The sequence below is a fragment of the Hyla sarda genome, chromosome 9 (assembly GCF_029499605.1).
Source record: "Hyla sarda isolate aHylSar1 chromosome 9, aHylSar1.hap1, whole genome shotgun sequence".
NCBI classification, from domain to species: Eukaryota; Metazoa; Chordata; class Amphibia; order Anura; family Hylidae; genus Hyla; species Hyla sarda.
The window spans coordinates 65,742,390-65,766,598 of NC_079197.1; the positions used below are offsets into that span (position 1 = coordinate 65,742,390).

The following is a 24,209-nucleotide window of genomic DNA, read 5'->3' on the forward strand; positions in this document are numbered from 1 at the left end:
GGGACCGTGGTCTGATGTGGGGATCTTAACCTGACCCTGGATCCGACCCTGGACAACTCCTCAGGTCACTCTAGTTTATCCTATGCGGCAGTTAAGCGAGTGAAACGCTCTCTAGCTCAACTCCAGCTATGTGATGCATGGCGCCTACAACAACCCGCATGATTCCTATCGCCGCCTGGATTACATTCTGATTCAGCACTCTGCTCTCGCTTGGCTGAGTGGGTCAGACATCGGCAGCATCATCTGGTCAGACCATGCCCCCGTGTTTTGTTCCCTCCGTCTTCCACACCTGACTAAGTCAGCCTGGTCATGGAGGTTGAACGAGTCTCTCCTCCACTGTATGCATGGCAGATCTCACCAGAGCTGTTTCTGATTTCACTTCCACCCATGTATCTGATCCCACGGCTCCATACACCCAATGGGAGTCTCTTAAATGTGTCCTCCGTGGCGTGCTCATTAGACACGGTTCTCGCTTGAAGCGGGAGAAAGCCCATGCCCTTAAGGCAGCTTTAGCTAGGGTTTCTTCACTAGAACTGGCACACAAACTGTCACTCTCACAACCTGTGTTAAAGGACTTACAACTGGCTCGCTTGGAAGTGAAACACCTCTTGGAGGCCTCTTGGGGCCAATGGCTTCAAATGGGGTGCAGTAAATTTTACAAATATGGGAACAAGAGTGGCCGGATGCTTGCCAGGGCTTTGAAGACTTGCCTGTCCCAAACCCACATCCCCTCTATCAGGACCCCTGCCGGGACGATGGTGCACACCACGAAGGAAATTAAATCTGTCTTTCACTCATTCTTCTCTGATCTGTACCACCTCCCGTGTCCTGTGTCCTCTCCCCATCCGGGCCCTCCCTCGCCCTTCCCTGTTCTCTCCACGGTCGAGAGGGAGGCGCTGGACGCCCCCTTCTCCTCTGGAGAACTTGACTCAGTGATCCGCGCCCTCCAGGGGGCAAAAGCCCAGGCCCTGATGGCTTTACTGCCAAATTTTATAAATCAATGCTGGAGTCTATTTCTCCTATTATGTTGAAAGCATTTAATTCCATCTCCCCCGACTGCCCGCTGCCCCTGGCCTCCTCTTTAGCTCATATAATCATTCTGCCCAAACCCCATAAAGATCCTCATTCTTGTGGTAGTTACCTGCCAATTTCCTTGCTAAATGTTGACCTAAAAATGTATTCCAAAATATTAGCTAACAGGCTCAATTCGATTCTCCCCTCCCTTATCCACCAGGACCAGGTGGGGTTTGTGCCGGGTAGGGAAGCCAGGGACAATACCATCAAGACTCTGGATATCATACATTATGCCCAGACCTCTAAATTACCTCTTATGATCTTGTCACTTGATGCCGAAAAGGCCTTTGATGGTATCTCCTGGTCCTCCCTGGCACAGACCCTACAGCATGTTGCCCTTGGCCCTGCGTTAATAGGGAAGATTATGGCATTGTACGGCTCCCCTTCTGCACGCCTGAAGATTAATGGTTCTCTCTCAGACACGTTCCCCATACATAATGGTACCCATCAGGGCTGCCCCCTCTCCCCCCTCCTGTACGCTCTGGTTATGGAACATTTAATGGCCAGTATCAGACGTCTCTCCCTTGCCTCATGTCCCACCTGTCGGAGTTGGTCAAAGTTGAAAATTTATTATACTAAATCCCAGGCCTTGGGTGTCGCGTTGCCAGAACGTACATTGTCCACTCTCCAATCTGCTTTTCCTTTTCGCTGGCCTCCGGGTAGCATTTCCTACCTGGGCACAGTGATCCAATCAGACCTGTCCCGCCTGTTTTCCCTAAATTTTTCCTCATTGTTGGTGCGTTTCAGAACGGACCTAGCAACTTGGAACAGTAAAGAGTTTTCATTTTTTGGCCGCATAAACATTCTTAAAATGACCTTTCTTCCCGGCCTGTTGTATTTATTGCAAACGGTCCCCATATATTTCCCGTCCTCCTATGGGAGACAGTTACGGACTTGCTTCGGCTCATTTGTATGGGCTGGAGCGCATTCTCGTTTCAATAGGCTCACCCTGTCACGTCCTAAATTGCAAGGTGGCGTGGGTCTTCCCGACTGTCACGCATATTATTTGGCATGTGTTCATACCCATGTCTTGGAATATTTTCATAATATCTCTTCCAAACAGTGTGTCCGACTAGCGCAAGATGTTTGCCCTTATGCTCTTTCCACTCTGCCATGGACAGTGTCTCAGTCATCCCAACTCCCCTCCCAATTGTCTTACTCCACTCGCCACACCTTGGCTGTCCTGGCCAACCTCAAACCACCTGCTTCCCTTGTAGATCGTAAGGGCCCCCTCCTCCCCGTCACAGACAATCCCATGTTCCCCCCGGGATCTTCCTCGAATGCTTTTTTTGGGGCTTCCCTGTCGGAACCTCTTCGTTTCCACCAAGTCTTAACTGGGGAGGGGCTCAAGTCTTTGGAGGATCTCTTGACTGACCGTCCACACACCAGATGCGCACCTTTTGCTTACCTCCAGTTGAAACATTTCTATTCCCATCTCCCATATCGCCCGTATCTTCATCGTCCTTTAAAGCCCTTTGAGAGATTGTGCTTGGCCTCATCGTCCCCTCGTCACTCCACATCGACCATACATGGATTATTGTTATCTCCCAGGTCGGAGTCCCTTCCGACATTTTGTCGAGCATGGGAGGCCGAACTAGACAAATCCTTTACTCCTGAACAATGGGCTAAGTGTTTTTACCTGACCCACAAGGCCGTGATTGCCACAAAATTTCAGGAAACCAGCTTTAAAATCCTGTCCCGCTGGTACAGGGTGCCCGCGGTGTTGCATCGCTGGTACCCTTCTGTGCCGAGTTCCTGTTGGCGATGTGGGGGTGACGAGGGTACTATGGTCCATATCTGGTGGGGATGCCCTAAACTGCAGCCTTTCTGTATTGCGGTCCTACGTGTCATTCGGTAGGTGACCGGGATTCAGATTCCCTGGTGCTCCGAGGCATGGCGCAGTCGAAATACAAGACATCCTTGGCCTGTTACCTTCTCCAGGCAGCCAAGACTGTCATTCCCAGGAAGTGGAAAACCCTGGACCCCCCCCCCCCCCCCTCCATGGCCGACAGGATTGGCAAAATTGCCCAAATCCACCACATGGAGGAACTTTTGGCTGTTCAACCTGCTGAGGTCACTAGGTTTGGAGCTACTTGGCTCCCGTGGTCAGAATTCTGCTCCTCCCCCGCTGTTAGGTCCCTAGGTTGATTTCAGACTCCTGCTGTAGATGACAGTATGGTGCTTCGCTTCGCTGTGGCTGCTTACCCGCTATGGGTTGCCAGCGGTCCTGACTCGGCAAAACTCTATGTTGGTTTGTTGTCATGTATGTGTCCCCCCCCCCCCTCCCTCTAGTCTTTCTTTTGTTGTGTGTGTTACCCTTCTTTTTTCTCTCTAGTCTGGCCCTCGTGGTTTATTCTGACAATAACATGATAGATTTATTGCATATTTTATACCTAGTATTTAGTTCCCGCCATGTAATATAGACATAGGGGCAAAAAGAGAGATTTTCTCATATATTTCCGTTCACCGGAACTTACTTGTCATGTTCTTTTTGTTACTCTTGTTATGTATCATTCTATTTTGTTTGATATTTCGGTCCACAAGGCCGTATTGAGATATGTACTTTTCTGTGCTGATGTGTTAATTGCATTTACCTTAATAAACTTTTCGTTGAATAAAAAAAAAAAAAAACACTTCAAAGCAACTAGTGCCAAATGATGGGGAATAATAGAATATAACACGGTGACGTCGGCAGTTATCCAACAATATGAATCCTGCCATTTGACAGTGTCAAATGCCACCAGGACCTGCTGCGTATCCTTAATGAACCCAGGCATGTGTGGAATATGCGGTTGGAGCATGTTATCGGTCCACTCGCATAATCTTTCATTTAATGAGGAGATGCTTGCAACTATTGGTCTCATTTGAGGTGGAAAAATATTCTTGTGGATTTTGGGCAAGGAGTGGAATATTGGCACAACTGGATGTTCAACAATAAGGTATTCTGCTACTTTCTGTGTAAACATTCCACTCCTTGCCCCCAACTGTACCAAGTCATAAAGTTATTTTCGGAAAGATGGTGTTGGGTTGCCAGGCAGCAGTCTGTATGTTGTGGAATCTGAAAGCATGTGAGTATTAAGCTGTCAATACAGACCGCTGTCAAGCAGGACAACACCACCTCACTTGTCAGCCTGTCTAATTATTAGATCGTCCCATTTATTCTAGTTGGATTAAGGCTCTTCTTACTTTAGGACTCAAATTATGATATTTAGTTTTGATATTTTTAGATAACTCTGCAAGTTCACGCTCCACTGCATCTTGAAATATATCCAATGCAGCAGTGCAAGAAGCAACCGGATAGAAATCTGGATTAGGAGTATTGAAACATGGGCTAACATTCCCTATCTCCATGTTCCACGTTTCTTGTAAATCCGATTGTATTTGTAAATTACTAAACAGAGCACTCTATGGTTGCACATGTCTATCACTGTCAGTAATAAAATTAGTATCATTAATATAGTATACAATACACTATTATCATGCAAATTATTTGTATTGTTAGAGTCACCTTCAGTAGAGGACATTAAATTGAAATAAGAGCAATTATAGAAATGTTTTTTTACAGTGATATTGCGCACAAATTTGTTTAAGTCCAGAAGTGTCCGAAAAAAAATCTAAGTCACATGTGGGTGAGAAAATTAGTCCTTTGGAAAGAAGAGACAGTTGCTCTACAGAGATAATTTGAGCTGACAGGTTATAGATAGGGAAAGTCTTTACCTCCTCCTGTTGTATCTTGAGCCTTTTACAGCTGGTCCGGTGCTTACGCTCCGCTCTACGTTTTTTGACGTTGACCTAGTGTGAACAGAGTCCACAGAGTGGGGGAGCGGTGATGATGCAGCTTTAGGCCTTGTAAGTCCTGTAGTAATTGAGGGTTCTTGAATCCCTGGAGAGGAGGTGACAGAGTCTGTTTCTTGGGTTGTGAAACTGACCTTCATATCTTTGGCATTCCTTTCGTTGCGTTTTTTTCCTTTGTTCTTTTTTAATATGGATCGCAGGGTTTGTGGATGTCCGTTATGTAGCGGCCATTGGTATAGTGCCGGCTCTATAGTCTTGGAGATCCCTTTGGAATTTAGTTTGTTTCACCTCCGTGATAGAGGATTCCAGTTTGGCCAAGTTGTCCGTTATGGAATTGTCCAATGAAGAAAAATCCGAAAGATTCTCAAACTGCAGTCCATTGCATACTCCTAGTCTGTCTATTGAATATCGTTTGAGGTGTCCATGATATGCTTGTTCTCTATATATATTTAAATATAATGATCTATATCCAATACAATCACATAACATAATTTTGGGAACTCGCATTATCTACACCTATTTGTTTGATATATATGGCATTTTTATCACTTCAGTTTTTATCCTCCATTCCCATAGTGACTCTAGTGCTACATTTCTTATTTAGATAGATACACTATTTGACACTATACAATAAAATTGGATAATCCTTGTTTTTATGAGTATTTGTTCTGTTTTTGTTCTATTGATTAACGTTCATATTTACATGTATGATTTTGTATTGATTTAAATGTTTCTAACATGTTCTTGTTGTAGTCAATATATAACCAGTACTATATGTTGTATACTGATGTAAGTGGACATGGAGAGGCCCGTGATTTTCCCCCAGGTGTGGTTACACCTGTTTGGTATCCGAGTCCCTCCCCATGTCTACAAATACGATTCCCTCAATGGATTCATTGTATGAGTAAGGCCAGCACCTGGCCGAAACTTGTCACATCCTGTTTTACCTGTGATCCATGTAGCACCCAGTGAATAAAGATGGCATATTCATCAACACAGAGCTGGAGTTATCCGTTTCTTCTGTTTCCAAGTCTTCAGGTGAAGTCCGCATCCTGCTCCGTGCTCTAGTCGTCGGCTTGGGGTGAGCTGATTTACATTCACCTTCTAGGTCATGTGATGTAACCATGGTGCCTTGGTTTAGGACCGACAGCTTTGGGGACCAGTAAGCTTTGATCCTGCCCCTTCTGTATATCAGGGCGCTTCATCCAATAATCACTCTCTTAGTTCCGGACTACCAAACTGACCAGATCTGTTATCACAGCTACAGGACAAGCTAGGCCTGAAGCCTTCCACTTCAGCCGCTTTCTAAACCGTGAGTTAATCAAACTCAAATCTTACCAATCCTACGTGACTACTGAACCTAAACATATCCCTAAATTCAGTGAACAGCGTACAGCAAAATCAAAGCTTATTTTACTACAAAGTCCCAGCCAACCTGTGAGGAACCTAAATCTTGGTCCTCTTGTAAAAGACTGTTTGTTATCCTCATCTGCATAAAATCTGCAGTAAAGTTATTTCCAGTTTACTACTACTTCTGCTGTGGACAATCCTTATTCCTCCCTATCGTTCCTGGGACGGGTGGCGGTAGGACATATATACATAGAGGAAGCCCGCACCCTGGTGTCACGACAATCAAGGGTTAATGCTATACCCTGCAACACTACTTTGCAACACCCCTGTTAACATTACAACCCCAAAGCTCACCACAGTATACATGATATGATAAATTAGGATTCCCTGCCAAAAGTAATGATTATTTAACACTTTGCACATATACTGCCTATCAATTAAATTGTATTTTATGTGATTTTTTATGTATTTCTCCCCTTAACCCCTTAAGGACCCTTGACGTACGCATGCGTCATGACACCCTGGTACTTAAGGACCCATGACGTACGCATACATCATGGACAATTCCGGCCCCCACCGCGCACCGGGTGGGGATCATCCCGTGCAAAGGCCCAGGGGGGGCATCAGACCTCGCCCAAGTCGGCGATCGCGGCAAATCGCAAGTGAATTCACACTCGCGATTTGCGCGATTCCGCGTCATTACGGGTCTATGGTGACCCGGAATAGAAGGGGGATCGGGGGTGTCCATGACACCCACAATCCCCCTGAAGGGATAGGAGTGAGGTGGCAGGGGTGCCACCCCTCCTATCCCTGCTATTGGTGGTCTAGACGCGACCACCAATAGCAGATCGGGGGCGAGGGGGGTTTACTTTCGTTTTCCCCGTCCTGCCCACCCACAATAAGCGGGGCAGGACGGGGAAACCCGACAGGGACCGGCGCCGAAGATCCACTTACCGATCCGGAGGCTGCGGGCGACGGAGATCGGCGGGCGGCGACGGAGATCGGCGGCCGGCGAAGTCGTGCGGCTGGATCCTACGGAAGCCAGTGAGTTGCCTAGCGACATCTGGAAGGTACAGTCTGAGACCACTAGATAGCCTAGACAGCTGTTTGGGCATGCTGGAATATGTAGTTTTGCAACAGCTGGAGGGCTACAGTTTGAGACCACTATCTAATGGTCTCTAAACTGTATCCCTCCAGATCTTGCAAAACTACAACTCCTAGCATGCCCATACAGCTGTTTGCTGTCCGGGCATGCTGGGATTTGTAGTTTTGGAACAGCTGGAGGACCACAGTTTGGAGATCACTTTGCAGTGGTCTCTAAAACTGTAGCCCTCCAGATGATGCAAAACTGCAAATCTCAGAATGCCCAAACAGCTGTCTCGGCATGCTGGGAGTTGTAGTTGAGTCACTCCAGCTGTTGCATAACTACATCTCCCAGCATGCCCTTTGGTGATCAGTACATGCTGGGAGTTGTAGTTTTGCAACAGCTGGATGTACACTGGTTGGAAAATAATGAGTTAGATAACAGAACCTAACTGAAGGTTTTCCAACCAGTGTGCCTCCAGCTGTTGCAAAACTACAACTCCCAGCATGCACGGTCTGTCAGTACATGCTAGGAGTTGTAGTTTTGAAATAGCTGGAGGTTTGCCCCCCCAGGTGAACGTACAGGGTAAATTCACATGGGCAGGTTTACAATAAGTTTCTTGCTTCAAGTTTGGGCTGCGGCAAGTTTTTGCCGCAGCGCAAACTCCTAGCGGGAAACTCACTGTAACCCGCCAGTGTGAATGTACCCTAAAAACACTACACTAACACATAATAAAGAGTAAAACACTACATATACACCCCCTTACACTGTCCCCCCCAATAAAAATTAAAAACGTATTGTACGGCAGTGTTTCCAAAATGGAGCCTCCAGCTGTTGCAAAACAACAACTCCCAGCATTTCTGGACAGGACAGCCACTGACTTAGCAACAGCTGGAGGCACCCTGTTTGGGAAATACTGGTGTAGAATAGCCCTATGTCCACCCCTATGCAATCCCTAATTTAGTCCTCAAATGCGCATGGCGCTCTCACTTCAGAGCCCTGTCGTATTTCAAGGAAACAGTTTAGGGACACATATGGGGTATCTCCGTACTTTGAAGAAATTGCACTACAAATTTTGGGGGCTTTTTCTCTTTTACCCCTTATGAAAAGGAAAAGTTGGGGGCTACACCAGCTTGTTAGTGTAAAAAAAAAAGAAAATTTACACTAACATGCTGGTGTTGCCCCATACTTTTTATTTTCACAAGCGTTAAAAGGAAAAAAAGACCCCCAAAATTTGTAACGCAATTTCTCCTGAGTACGGAAATACCGCATATGTGGTCATAAAATGCTCTGCGGGCAGGAGTGAGAGCGCACCATGTACATTTGAGGCCTAAAGAAGCAGAGCGAGTCGGCGTATGGAGCGAGGTGCAGGGTAAGTTAGACAGGGACGCGGCACGTGAGCATTGACCAGCCGCCACGGCACCCGTGTCCCCGACACAAGGAATCCCGTGCTCCCGGTCGGTATGTCCGAGCGGGAGACGCCGGGATCCCGGGAAGAGGAGGCGAGAATGCGGGCGCTCCGGTCCGGAGGCGGGGACCGGAGCGCTTGCTGTGACAAGCTCAATGTCGCTCCTTCTCTTCTGAGCATTGTAGTGCGCCAGCAGAGCACTTGACGTCCACACATGGGGTATTTCCATACTCAGAAGAGATGGGGTTTCAAATTTTGGGGGGCATTTTGTCCTATTACCCCTTGTAAAAATTTTAAATTTGAGGGAAAACTAGCATTTTTGTGGAAAAAAAATTATTTACACATCCAACTTTCACGAAAAGTCGTCAAACACCTGTGGGGTGTTGAGGCTCACTGGACCACTTGTTACGTGCCTTGAGAGGTGTAGTTTCCAAAATAATATGCCATGTAGGGTTTTTTTTTGCTGTCCTGGCACCATAGGGGCTTCCTAAATGCAACATGCCCCCCAAAAACCATTTCAGCAAATTTTGCTTTTCAAAAGCTAAATGTGACTCCTTCTCTTCTGAGCATTGTAGTTTGCCCGCAAAGCATTTTACATCCTAACATGGGGTATTTCCATACTAAGAAGAGATGGGGTTACAAATGTTGGGGGTCATTTTGTCCTATTATCCCTTGTACAAAATCTAAATTTGAGGGAATAGTAGCATTATAGTGAAAAAAATAAATCATTTTCACATCCAACTTTAACGAAAAGTCGTCAAACACCTGTAGGGTGTTAAGGCTGAAGGTGAAAAAACTTTGAAGCTCTCTGCTTGAAAGGAAAATGGATATTCCCAAAAAATTTTTTTTATTCACATTTCCAATATGTGTACTTAATGTTTGCATCTTAAAATTGACGTGTTTTTACTTTTGGAAGACACCAGAGGGCTTCAAAGTACAGCAGCAATTTTCACAAAATTTTTAAACTCGCTTTTATTCAGGGACCAGTTCAGGTTTGAAGTGGATTTGAAGGGTCTTCATATTAGAAATACCCCACAAATTACCCCATTATAAAAACTGCACCCCCAAAGTATTCAAAATGACATTCAGTCAGCGTTTTAACCCTTTAGGTGTTTCACAGGAATAGCAGCAAAGTGAAGGAGAAAATTCACAATCTTCATTTTTTACACTCGCATGTTCTTGTAGACCCAATTTTTGAATTTTTGCAAGGGGTAAAAAGGAGAAAATTTTTACTTGTATTTGAAACCCAATTTTTCTCGAGTAAGCACATACGTCATATGTCTATGTTAATTGTATGGCGGGCGCAGTAGAGGGCTCAGAAGGGAAGGAGCGACAAATGGTTTTTGGGGGGCATGTCACCTTTAGGAAGCCCCTATGGTGCCAGAACAGCAAAAAAAAAACACATGACATACCATTTTGGAAACTAGACCCCTCAGGGAACATAACAAGGGGTAAAGTGAACGTTAATACCCCACAGGTGATTCACGACTTTTGCATATGTTAAAAAAAAAAAAATCCTAAAATGCTTGGCTTGCCAAAAGTTTAACATTTTTAAAAAGGGTAATGGAAGAAAAAACCCCCCAAAATTTGAAGCCCAATTTCTCCCGATTCAGAAAACACCCCCTATGGGGGTGAAAAGTGCTCTGCTGGCGCACTACAGGTCTCAGAAGAGAAGGAGTCACATTTGGCTTTTTGAAAGCAAATTTTGCTCTGGGGGCATGCCGCATTTAGGAAGCCCCTATGGTGCCAGAACAGCAAAAAAAAAACACATGGCATACTATTTTGTAAACTAGACCCCTTGGGGAACGTAACAAGGGGTAAAGTGAACCTTAATACCCCACAGGGGTTTCACGACTTTTGCATATGTAAAAAAAATTTATAATTTTTTTCCTAAAATGTTTGTTTTCCCCCCAAAAATTAAATTTTTAAAAAGGGTAATAGCAGAAAATACCCCCCAAAATTTCAAGCCCAATTTCTCCTGATTCAGAAAACACCCCATATGGGGGTGAAAAGTGCTCTGCTGGCGCACTACAGGTCTCAGAAGAGAAGGAGTCACATTTGGCTTTTTGAAAGCAAATTTTGCTCTGGGGGCATGCCGCATTTAGGAAGCCCCTATGGTCCCTCGCCAGCAAAAAAAAAAAACCACATGGCATACTATTTTGGAAACTAGACCCCTTGGGAGCCTTAATACCCCACAGGTGTTTCACGACTTTTGCATATGTAAAAAATGCTTCTTTTTTACCGAAAATGCTTCTTTTCCCAAAAATTTTACATTTTTTAAAAAGGTTAAAAGCAGAAAATACCCCCCAAAATTTGTAACAAAATTTCTCCCGAGTAGGGCGATACCCCATATGTGACCCTAAACTGTTGCCTTGAAATACGACAGGGCTCCAAAGTGAGAGCGCCATGTGCATTTGAGGCCTAAATTAGGGAATTGCATAGGGGTGGACATAGGGGTATTCTATGCCAGTGATTCCCAAACAGGGTGCCTCCAGCTGTTGTAAAACTCCCAGCATGCCTGGACAGTCAGTGGCTGTCTGGTAATACTGGGAGTAGTTGTTTTGCAACAGCTGGAGGCTCCGTTTTGGAAACCGTGGCGTACCAGACGTTTTTCATTTTTATTGGGGAGGGGAGGGGGGCTGTGTAGGGGCATGTGTATATGTAGTGTTTTTTTTACTTTTTATTGTATTGTGTGTTAGTGTAGTGTTGTGTTTTTAGGGTACAGTCACACGGGCGGGCGTTCACAGTAGTTTCTCGCTGGCAGTTTGAGCTGCGTCAGAAAATTTGCCGCAGCTCAAACTTGCAGCCGGATACTTACTGTAAACCTTCGCCCATGTGAGTGTACCCTGTACATTCACATTGGGGGGGGGGGGGGGGAGAAACATCCAGCTCTTGGAACACTACAACTCCCAGCATGTACGGTCTATCAGTGTATGCTGGGAGTTGTAGTTTTGCAACAGCTGGAGGCACGCTGGTTGTGAAACACCGAGTTTGGTAACAAACTCAGTGTTTTGCAACCAGTGTGACCTCAGCTGTTGCAAAAGCTACAACCCCCAGCATGTACGGAAAGCGGAAGGGCATACAGCTGGAGGCATACTACTTTGGCTGGGGATGCTGGGGATTGTAGTTATGCAACAGCTGGAGACACACTGGTTTGCTACTTGTTTCACAACCAGTGTGCCTTCAGCTGTTGCAAAACTACAACTCTCAGCAGTCACCGACAGACAACGGGCATGCTGGGAGTTGTAGTTATGCAACCAGCAGATGCACCACTACAACTGCCAGCATGCACTTTAGCTGATTGTGCAAGCTGGGAGTTGTAGTTATACAACAGCTGAAGGTACACTTTTCCATAGAAAAAATGTGCCTCCAGTTGTTGCAAAACTATAAGTCCCAGCATGCCCATAAGGGAATTGTGTTGGTGGTGTTGTGGTGGTCTGCCTCCTGTTGTTGCATAACTACAGCTCCCAGCATGCCCTTTTTGCTAAGCAGGAGGCTGTCACTCACCTCCTGCTGCTGCTCAGGGAACAGGTCAGTCCAACATTGATGCCGGGGATCGGGGTCCCCAGCTCCCGGGGTCCACGTCCCGCACCCGCTCACGTGCTCCGGAAGAGGGGCGGAGCGGGTTGCGGAAGTGACACCCGCAGCAGGTGCCCTGATTGGTCGGCCGGTAAACCCGCCGACGAATCAAGGCGATCGTGAGGTGGCACCAGTGCCACCTCACCCCTGCTGGCTATGGCTGTTCGGGGCCGTCAGAGACAGCCTGTAATTCCGGGTCACCGGGTCACTGGAGACCCGATTGACCCGGAATCTGCCGCAGATCGCTGGACTGAATTGTCCAGTGATCTGCGGCCATCGCCGTCATGGGGGGGCATCATGACCCCCCTGGGCAATATGCCGCGATGCCTGCTGAACGATTTCAGCAGGCATCGGGCACCGGCTCCCCTCCGGCTGGCGGCGGGGGGGCCGGGATTTGACAGGACGTACTCAAACGTCCTGAGTCCTTAAGGACTCGGAAAAGGGGCCATTTGAGTATGTCCTGCGTCCTTAAGGGGTTAAATCAGGTGGTGCAAAAAAGTTAAACGGATTTGTAAATAACTTCTATTAAAAATATTAATCCTTTCAGTTCTTACCAGCTGCTGTATGCTCCACAGGAAGTTGTATACTTTTTGCCGGACCAGGAGAGGTTTGCTATGGGGATTTGCTCCTGCTCTGGACAGTTCCTGACACGGACAGAGGTGGCAGCAGAAAACACTATGGTCAGACACAAAAGAACTATACAACTTCCTGTGAAGCATACAGCAGCTAATAAGGACTAGAATGATAAAGATTTTTAACCCCTTAAGGACCCGGGTTTTTCCGTTTTTGCATTTTCGTTTTTTCCTCCTTACCTTTAAAAAATAATAACTCTTTCAATTTTTCACAAAAAAATACATATGATGGCTTATTTTTTGCGCAACCAATTCTACTTTGTAATGACATCAGTAATTTTACTCAAAAGTCTACGGCGAAACAAAAAAAAAATCATTGTGAGACAAAATTGAAAAAAATACATTTTGTAAATTTCGGGGGCTTCCGTTTCTACACAGTATATTTTTCGGTAAAAATTACACCTTCTCTTTATTCTGTAGGTCCATACGGTTAAAATTATACCCTACTTATGTAGGTTTGATTTTGTTGTACTTCTGGAAAAAATCAAAACTACATGCATACGTTTATAATTGTCATCTTCTGACCCCTATAACTTTTTTATTTTTCCGTATATGGGGCGGTATGAGGGCTAATTTTTTTGCGCCGTGATCTGATTTTTTCATGATATAAAAAGTGACCAAAAATGCACTATTTTGGACCTTGGAATTTTTTTGCGCGTACGCCATTGACGTGGGGTTTAATTAACGATATATTTTTATCATTAGGACATTTCCGCATGCGGTGATCTTTATTCACTTTTCTTTTTCTCACATTTTATTTGCAGTGTTGTAGCTCCCACAGGGACCTATAATACTGCACACACTGATCTTTTACATTGATCACTGGTTTCTCAAAGGAAACCAGTGATCGATGATTCTGTCGCTTGACTGCTCATGCCTGGATCTCAGGCACTGAGAAGTCATTCGGCGATCGGACAGCGAGGAGGCAGGTAGGGATCCTCCGGCTGTCATGTAAGCTGTTCGGGATGCTGTGACTTCGCTGCAGCGATCCCGAACAGCTCCCTGAGCTAACCGGCATGGTTTCACTTTCATTTTAGACGCGGGTTCAACTTTGAACGCCACGTCTAAAGGGTTAATAGCGCACGGCACCGCGATCAATGCCGAGCGCTATTAGCCACGGGTCCCGGCCGTGGCCCCCCCATTATAAAACGGGAGAGGACTCAGGACGTACAGGTATGCCCTGGGTCCTTAACAGGTTAAATAGAAGTAATTTAATCTGTTTGACTTTTTGGCACCAGTTAATTGAAAAAAAAAAAAATTTCCACCGGAGTACCCGTTTAACCGCTGCTGGGGACCACAGCAATCTCTCCTGCAGCCCCCAAGTCATCACTGCACGGAGCTAAGTTTGTGCCGTGCGTGATGACTCACGATACAGGGGCCGGAGTATTGTGAAGTCATGGCTCCCCACGTCAATGCAAGCCTATGGGAGGATGGGTGGCAGCCGTCCCTTCCATAGACTTGCATTGAGGGGTCGGAGCGTGGCGTCACGAGGGGGCGGAGCAGTGATGTCACGATACTCCGACCGTTGTATCGTGACGCTTGCTCCGTGCAGTGATGACTCGGGGGGCTGCAGGAGAGATTGCGGGGGCTCCAGTAGTGGGACCCCTATAATCAGACATCTTATCCCCTATCCTTTGGATAGGGGATAAGATGTCTAGGGCGGAGTACCCCTTTAACCCCTTTAGGACACAGGGCATACAAATATGCCCTGATGTCCAGGTAGTTAAGGACACAGGGCGTACCTGTATGCCCGTGGGAATTTCAGTCCCAGCAGCACGCCGGGCAGGCACCGGACCGGGATGCCTGCTGAAATCATTCAGCAGGCATCTCGTGACAATGCCCAGGGGGGTCCTGAGACCCCCCATGCCGGCCCCTGTGAATTCACACCAGCGATCTGTGGCGATTCCGGTAATACGGGTCACGTGTGACCCGATGACCCGGAATTAGAAGGTGATCGGCAGTGTACTATACACCACCAATCATCTCCTGTAGCTAGGCGAAGGAGCTCAGTCAGCAGGCAGAGCTGAGAGAATAAGCCAGGGACCCCCCTTTGTGAAGATCTGTGCCCCTCTGGGATGAAGAAGTGATTTTAGTGCAGGGTGAGTTTCAGTGCAGGGACAGGTAGGAGGTTAAAAAAAAAAAGTTAAACAAAACATTTTTTTTTTTTGGTCGCAGCATTTTTTTTCTTATAACGGTGTGTGATTTCAAACACATACCCTACACACTTCCCCCCCACCCCACACACACACACCCTCCCTCCTAGAACCCCCCCCCCCCCCGCGCCACCAAGGAAAAAAGGTAAAAGGTGATGGCATGCCGGGCATATTCGGCGGAGGAAGCATCCGCTTTACTTGCCTCGAACTCCGAATCTGCCAGTGAGGACGAGGAAGATCCTACTTTTCTGTGTTCTTGTTCGTTCTCCCCTTAATCTAGCAGTGATGATAACCCCACTGTACCGCAGCTGGGACACCGCCAGGAGAGGCCACACACCCCCATGATGGTGACCCAGTGGCCGACACTAGTACGAGTGTCCAAGCCGCTCATAATAGGAGTCCGACCCCCCAAACAAGAATACTGGAGCCCCCTTCCGGTGAACCATCAATGCAGCCGAAATGAGGAAATTTTGGGGCCTCGTGCTGCACAAAAACCCAGTGTCAGACAGAGTGGACCTCACTCTACGATATGGCCATGACACAAGGACGGTTCGTGGCCATTCGCAAATGCCTGCATTACGCTGATAGTGCGGCATTTCCCCCTGAGGTAATCTCACCTATGACAGGCTTTACAAAGTGAGGCCGGTCATCGATCACTTTGGGGCCAAATTTTGGGAGGCCAATGTACCCCTCAGGGAGCTCTCGGTAGATGAGTCTTTTATCAGTCTTAAGGGGAGACTCATCTTCCTTTAGTATATTCCCTCAAAGTGGGCATGGTATGGCGTGAAACTTGCAAGTTTTGAGTTTATGAGGGACGGGATTCCCATATTGAACACCCAGAATGTCCCCCCACTCTGGGTGTTAGCAGGAAACTTGTTGTTTGGGACCTTGTGCACCCATTGCTGGATAAGGGTTACCACGTGTACGTGGACAACTTTTATACTTGCATCCCTCTGTTCATATCCCTTGCCGCCAGATCCACATCCGCTTGTGGGACCGTGTGGAAGAACCAGAGAATTCTCCATCTAAATTTTGTTCAGACACCTATGCCCAAGGGTGAGTCCCGTGACCTTACCGATGAAAACTTGTTGCTGGTCAGATATAAGGATAAAAGGGATGTCCTTATGCTGTCCACAATTCATGGTAAGGGCAGCTCCCCTGTCTCCGTGCAAGGTACCACAACAACGGTCCTCATGCCTGATTGTATTCTGGACTACAATCACTATATGGGGGGAGTTGATATCTCGGATCAAGTCCTCAAGCCATACATGGCCATGCGGAAAACACGGGTATGGTACAAAAAAGGTGCAGTCTACTTGGTACAGGTTGCCATGTACAACTCTTTTGTACTGTCCCAGTACGCTGGTAACACAGGGACATTCCTCCATTTCCAACAAGAAGTCCTAAGGTTCCTGATCTTTGGCGACCGGGAAAGAGCAGGCGCCAGAGTTTCCAAGGAACTGGAAATATAGGTGCCAGAATCGTCCCAGGCCAGCACTTTCCAGGTGAGGTCCCCCACACTGGAAAGAAGGGACGATCCCAGAAAAAATGCAGTTTCACAAGAGGGGGATACGGAAGGACACCACCACTCAGTGTGACACTTTCCCTGTTAATCCGGGCCTCTGGATTAAAAACTGCTTCAGGGAGTATCACACTTCCATGCAGTACAAATTTTCCCTTTTCATTTGCCATAATTTGACCCCAATGTACCAAGTCCAGAGTACATTCCAAATTTTAACCACATAAACTACTAAATTGCCCAAAAAAATCTTTCATCATAAAAAAAAAAAAAATAAATAACTGATAAGACCTCTGGGGGTATTTTTTTCCAAAAATGGGTCATGAGTCACGAGTCACTATCATCAGGGACTTTTTTATGTTGCCTCAAATGCGCAGCGCTCTCTCTCCACCTGAGCGGGGTGCGCATTTGAAGCAACAGGTTAGGGAAGGCCACACACATCACATTCCCAGAATGATGATTCAGAGCATAGGGTTTGGGGTGGGCATATTTTTTAGTTTTGGCTATTCTCTGGGTCATCATTCTGGGAATATAACTTATTTTTTCATTTTACGGCCCACCGTACCCCACTTTATTAACTTAGTGTACCCCATGTAACGTTCTTTTAGGGGGGTCCCGCTGTTCTGGCCCCATGTAAATGCTCAAGGCCCCTGATTGCTCTCCTGCTCTTCCAAGACCTGGTGTGCACCCACAGAGCAGTTTACGTCCTAATATGAGGTATGTACTTAATCCAAAGAAATGTATTTACAAATTTATGGTGACTTTTTCTCTTATAACCACTTGTGAAAAAAATAAAATTGGGGTAACCCCAGCATTTTAGTTTAAACAATTACATTTTTCCTTTTACATCCCACTTTAATGAACATTTATCAAACACTAGTGGGGTGTTCTGGCACCCTGGGGGCTTTGTAAATGCACATGGTACCTGACTTCCATTCCAAACAAATTCTCTCTTCAAAAGCCCAATGGCGCTCCTTCTCTTTTGAGCATTGTAGTTTGCCCACAGAGCACTTTACATTCACATATGGGGTATTTCCATACTCAGAAGGAATGGGGTTAAAAAAATTTGGGAGGCTTTTCTCCTATTACCCCTTGTGAAAATGAAAAAGTTGGGGTAACACCAGCATTTTAGGGGGAAAATGTATTTCATTTTCACGCCCAACTTTAGCGGAAATTTGTCGAACACCTGTAGGGTGTAAAGGCTCACTGTACCACTTGTTACATTCCTTGAGGGGTGTAGTTTCCAAATGGTATGCCATGTGCCATGGGAGTCTTAGTTAATAGTAAATTTAGCTGTACAGACCAGTGTTGGGCTGCTGCTGCCAAGGCAAATAAAATCATGGGGTGCATCAATAGGGGAATATATGGCTACGAAAAGGAAATAATTCTACCACTGTACAAATCACTAGTCAGAACACACATGGAATACTGTGTACAGTACTGGGCACCAGTGTACAAGAAAGATATAGTGGAGCTGGAGAGGGTTCAAAGATGGGCAACCAGTGTAATGTGGGGAATGGGAGGACTAGAGTATCCAGAAAGATTATCAGAATTAGGGTTATTTAGTTTAGAAAAAAGAAGGTTTAGGGGAGACATAATAACTATGTATAAATATATCAGGGGACCGTACAGAGATCTCTCCCATGATCTACAGTGGGGATCAAAAGTTTGGGCACCCTAGGTAAAAATTTGTATTAATGTGCATAAAGAAGCCAAGGAAAGATGGAAAAATCTACAAAAGGCATCAAATTACAGATTAGACATTCTTATAATATGTCAATAAAAGTTAGATTTTATTTCCATCATTTACACTTTCAAAATAACAGAAAACCAAAAAATGGTGTCTGCAAACGTTTGGTCACCCTGCAGAGTAATATCTTGTACTGCCCCCTTTGGCAAGTATCGCAGCTTGTAAACGCTTTTTGCAGCCAGCCAAGAGTCTTTCAATTCTTGTTTGAGGTATCTTTGTCCATTCATCCTTAAAAAAGTCTTCCAGTTCTTTGAGATTTCTAGATTGTCTGTCACACACTGCTCTTTTAAGATCTATCCATAGATATTCAATTATGTTGAGGTCAGGAGATAGTGAAGGCCATGGCAAAACCTTCAGTTTATGCCTCTTGATGTAATCCCCTGTGGATTTCGAGGTGTGTTTCGGAACATTATCCATTTGTAGAAACCATCCTCTCTTTAACTTCAGCTTTTTCACAGATGGCATCAAGTTAGCATCCAAAATTTGCTGAAATTTTATGGAATCCATTTTTACTTCTACTCGCGAGATGTTCCCTGTGCCACTGGCTGCAATACAACCCCAAAGCATGATTGATCCACCCCCATGCTTAACAGTTGGACAGAGGTTCTTTTCATTAAATTCTGTTCCCCTTCTTCTCCAAACGTACCTTTGCTCATTCTGGCCAAAAAGTTCAATTTTAACCTTATCGGTCCACAGAACTTGTTTCCAAAAATGCATCAGGCTTGTCTATATGTTCATTTGCAAAGTTCAAGCAAAGTTCAAACGCTGATTTTTGTGTTGAGGACATAGAAGAGGTTTTCTTCTGATGACTCTTCCATGAAGACCATATTTGTACAAGTATCTCTTTATAGTGGAATAGTGTACCACAACTCCAGTGTCTGCCAGATCTTTCTGGAGGGATTGTGCAGTCAAACGTGGGTTTTGAATAGTTTTTCTCACAATCCTGCGAGCTGTTCTGTCTGATATTTTTCTTGGTCTTCCAGATCTTGTTTTAACTTCCACTGTTCCTGATGACTGCCATTTCTTAATTACATTCCAAACAGAGGATATTGAAATCTGAAAACATTTTGCTATCTTCTTATAGCCTTCTCCAGCTTTATGAGCGTCATCTATTTTCAGTTTCAGAACCCATGGTGCTGATTGTTGGGGCAAGATCAGATGAGTCTGGGCATTTAAAACCTTTGAGATTGACATCACCTGGTCTGATTGAGAACAATCCATGACACTGGCCGGTCTAAGCTTAGCAAAAGGGGCAGTGCATGCTATAAATTCTGCAGGATGCATTTATTTGTTTTCTGTTATTTTGAAAGTGTAAATGATGGATATAAAATCTAACTTTTGTTGACATATTATAAGAATGTCTAATCTGTAATTTGATGTCTTTTGTAGATTTTCCATCTTTTCTTGGCTTCTTTATGCACATTACTACAAATGTTTACCTGGGGTGCCAAAACTTTTGATCCCCACTGTATTTATACCCAGGACTGTATCTATAACAAGGGGGCATCCTCTACATCTTGAGGAAAGAAGGTTTCTACACCAGCACAGACGGGGGTTCTTTGCTGTAAGAGCAGTGGAACTCTCTGCCAGAGGAGGTGGTCATGGTGAACTCTGTAAAACAGTTCAAAAAGGGTCTGGATGCATTTTTGGAGAATAATAACATCGCTGGTTATGTATACTAGATTTATAGGGACAGAACGTTGATCCAGGGATTTATTCTGACTGACATATTTGGAGTCAGAAAGGAATTTTTACCTCTAGTATGAGGGTTTTTTGCCTTCCTCTGGATCAACTCAACTCAGTAGGGACTTATTAGGGGTATAGGTTGAACTTGATGGACTCTGGTCTTTTTTCAACGTTATGTACTATGTTACTATGTGTTTTTTTTTTTTTTTGTTCTGGCACCATAGGGGCTTCCTAAATGTGACATGCCCCCAAAAAAACATTTCAGCAAAATTTGCTTTTTAAAATCCAAATGTGACTCCTTCTCTTCTGAGCATGATGTCCACACATGGGGAATTTCCATGAAAAGTCGTGAACCACCTGTGGGGTGTTTAGGCTCACTGTACCCCTTGTTACATTCCTTGAGGGGTGTTGTTTCCAAAATAGTATGCCATGTGGTTTTTTTTGTAGTCTGGCACCATAGGGGCTCCCTAAATGTGACATGCCCCCCAAAAACCATTTCAGTAATTTTTTTTTTCCAAAAGCCAAATGTGACTCTTTCTCTTCTGAGCATTTTATGCGCCCGCAGTGCACTTGACGTCCACACATGGGGTATTTCCATACTCAGAAGAGATGGGGTTACAAATTTTGGGGGGCATATTAAAATTTTTGTGAAAAAAAATTTCTTTACACATCCAGCTTTAACGAAAAGTCGGGAAACACCTGTGGGGTGTTAAGGCTCACTGTACCCCTTGTTACGTTCCTTGAGGGGTGTAGTTTCCAAAATAGTATGCCATGTGTTTTTTTTTCTGTTCTGACACCATAGGGGCTCTTGTTACGTTCCTTGAGGGGTGTAGTTTCCAAAATAGTATACCATGTGTTTTTTTTTGCTGTTCTGACACCATAGGGCTTCCTAAATGTGACATTCCCTCTAAAAACCATTTCAGAAAAACTCACTCTCCAAAATGCCATTGTTGCTCCTTCCCTTCTGAGCCCACTACTGCGTCCACCAAACACTTTACATACACATATGAGGTATTTCCTTACTAGAGAAAAATTGGGTTACAAATTTTTGGGGAACATGCGAGTGTAAAAAATGAAGATTTTGAATTTTCTCCTTCACTTTGCTGCTATTCCTGTGAAACACTTAAAGGGTACCTCTCATCAAATAAACTTTTGATATATTTTAGATTAATGAATGTTGAATAACTTTCCAATAGCATGTTAATGAAAAATATGCCTCTTTCTATTGTATTTTTCCCGATCAGTGCTGTCAGCAAGCATTTCTGACTCATGCTGGAGTCCTAAACACTCAGAGCTGCCAGCCTGCTTTGTTCACAGCCAAACATGCTGTGAACAAAGCAGGCTGGCAGCTCTGAGTGTTCTCCTTTGTGAACAAAGCAGACTGGCAGCTCGTAGTGTTTAGGACTCCAGCATGAGTCTAAAATGCTTGCTGCCAGGACTGGTAGGGAGACCCCTAGTGGTCATTTCTTCAAAATGGAAAATTAAATAAAAAGAAGCATATTTTTTAATAACATGCAATTGTAAAGTTATTCTGCATACATTAATCTATAATATATCAAAAGTTTTTTTGATGAAAGGTACCCTTTAAAGGATTATCACACTTTCTGAATGTCATTTTGAATACTTTGAGGGTGCAGTTTTTATAATAAGGTCATTTATGGGGTATTTCTAAAATGAAGGCTCTTCAAATCCACTTCAAAGCTGAACTGGTCCCTGAAAAACTCAGATTTTAAAAATGTTGAGAAAAATTGGAAAATTGCTGCTAAATTTTGAAGCCCTCTGATGTCTTCCAAAAGTAAAAACATGTCAACTTTATGATGCAAATATAAAGTAGACATATTGTATATGTGAATCAATATATAATTTGTTTGGGATGTCTTTTTTCCTTATAAGCAGGGTTTTAAAAAGTAAAAAAAAAATGCAAAATTTTCAAATTTATCATCAAATTTTGGGATTTGTCGCCAAGAAAGGATGCAAGTAATGCCGAAAATTTACCACTATGTTAAAGTAGAATATGTCGAGAAAAAACTATCTCAGAATCAGAATGAAAAGTAAAAGCATTCCAGAGTTAATAATGATTAAAGTGACAGTGGTCATATTTGCAAAAAAACGCTCTGGTCCTTAACCCCTTGCCACAAAACGCTGTTTCTAAACGGCGCTGCGGCACGGGAGAATTATGAAGCGAGCTCAGGAGCTTGCATCATACCCGCACGGTCCCACCTGCTATCAGCAGCCAGGACCCGTGGCTAATGCCGTAGATCGCCGTTCAGGCATATGCCCGGCATTAACTCTTTAGACACAGCGATCAAAGTTAATCTCCGCGTCTAAAGTGAAAGTGAAAGCTTCCCGGCAGCCCAGGGTGCCTTACCTGCCTCCTGCACGTCCGATTGCTCCAAGTCTGAAATCCATGATTGAGCAATCAACTGCCGATAACATTGATCAATGCATTGCAATGCAATGGCATTGATCAGTGTATTGAATCAATGTACTGCATGTTATAGTCCCCTATGAGGGCTATAACATTGCAAAAAGTTAAAGAGTAGCTATCAGTAAATTAAATTTCCCTATTCCCCCACCCCATCTGTCCCTGACACTACATCTATCCCTGTCTTTATTTTTCCCCAAAACCCCATAAAAATACCTTTTTTTGAACAGCTGCAGGACCTCAGAATTGAGTTCTCTGGTAAGGGCAGGAAGTGGGCGGCCCCGACAGGTGCAACGTCATCTGAAGCCTGTCCAGGGCTCGCTTCCGCCTGTCTTGCTCTCTCTTCTGTCTCATGAGATAGACTGCAGCTCGCGCGCTGCAATAAATGAGGAGAGGGAGATTCAGGGGGGCGGGGATATTTAAATTTTGCTTGCCGCGCTGTGCTCACTCTATGCCTGTTTCCTATACAGGCAGAAAGCGTGCTGTGAACGCACATTCCGGACCACGCTGTTGCACGCTGCCCGGCCAGCGTTGGTCCGAACGTGCTGATCGTCAGTGGGGGAAAAGTAATCCTGAGCCATATATGGTGACACCTAGTGGCCAGGTTTTCAAATATAAAAAAAACACATATAAGATGATTTCTTTTTTTTTTTTAAATATATTAGAAACATTATTTTTTACATAATCTATTCAATAAATTTTTTTTTTAATGAGAGTACCCATTTAATAAAGATGATTCAACCCCTTCCCTAATAGACGTTTTTCCCATAAAAAAAACTGTGTAAATAAAAATACACATATATGGTATCGCCGAGTGTGTAAATGTCCAAACTATAAAAATATATCGTTAATTAAACCGCATGGTCAATGGCGTATGCGCAAAAAAATTAATAAGTCCAAAATAGCGTCTTTTTGGTCATTTTTATACCATAAAAAAATGAATAAAAAGTGATCAAAAAGTCAGATCAAAACAAAAATGGTACTGATAAAAACTTCAGATCACAGCGCAAAAAATTAGCCCTCATAATGTCCCATAAATTTAAAAAGTTATAGGGATCAGAAGAGGACAATTTTAAACGTATACATTTTCCTGAATGTAGTTATGATTTTTTTCAGAAGTAATACAATATCAAACCTATATAACCCCTTAACGACAATGGACATAAATGGACGTCATGGTGCCGTGGTACTTAACGCTCCATGACGTACATTTATGCGCCGCCATGACTGCGAGCACCGGAACAGTGCTCGCGCCATGCGCTGGAGGTCCCGGCTGCAATCAGCCATCGCGCGGATGTCCGCCATTAGCCCCTCAGATGCCGTGATCAATACAGATCACGGCATCTGCGGCAGTTCTCTACTTTGAATGGTTGATCGGATCGCCCGCAGCGCTGCCGCAGGAATCCGATCATCCAGCATGGCAGCCAGAGGTCCCCTCACCTGGCTCTGGCTGTCTCCCAGGGTTTTCTGCTCTGGTCTGAGATCAAGCAGACCAGAGCAGAAGATCACCAATAATAGTGCATAGCATTCAAATGATTGCTATAAATAGTCCCCTATGGGAACTATTAAAGTGTAAAAAAAAAGTACAAAAAATTTAAAATAAAAAAGTTTTTTAAAAACTTGAAAAATCCCCTCCCCAATAAAAAAGTAAAACGTCAGTTTTTCCCATTTTACCCCCAAAAAAGCATTAAAAAAAATTAATACACATATATGGTATCGCCGCATGCATAAAATCTGAACTATTAAAATATATT

The 24,209-nt window shown here is 44.5% G+C and overlaps 1 protein-coding gene across 12 annotated transcripts in view; it reads right to left on the reverse strand.

Moving 5' to 3' along the window:
• Positions 1-24,209, reverse strand: part of DRP2 (dystrophin related protein 2) — a 1,527,660-nt gene that overhangs the window by 1,446,519 nt on the left and 56,932 nt on the right. For 2 of the 12 annotated variants that reach the window (XM_056539135.1, XM_056539137.1), the window contains exon 2: positions 22,672-22,831. The exons of 9 other annotated variants lie outside the window; for them this stretch is intronic. The gene's annotated coding sequence lies outside the window, so the exon portion shown is untranslated. Of the gene's footprint in view, positions 1-7,173; positions 7,196-22,671; positions 22,832-24,209 lie in introns of those variants that run through there. One more of the 12 variants, XM_056539140.1, reaches the window with a different exon arrangement.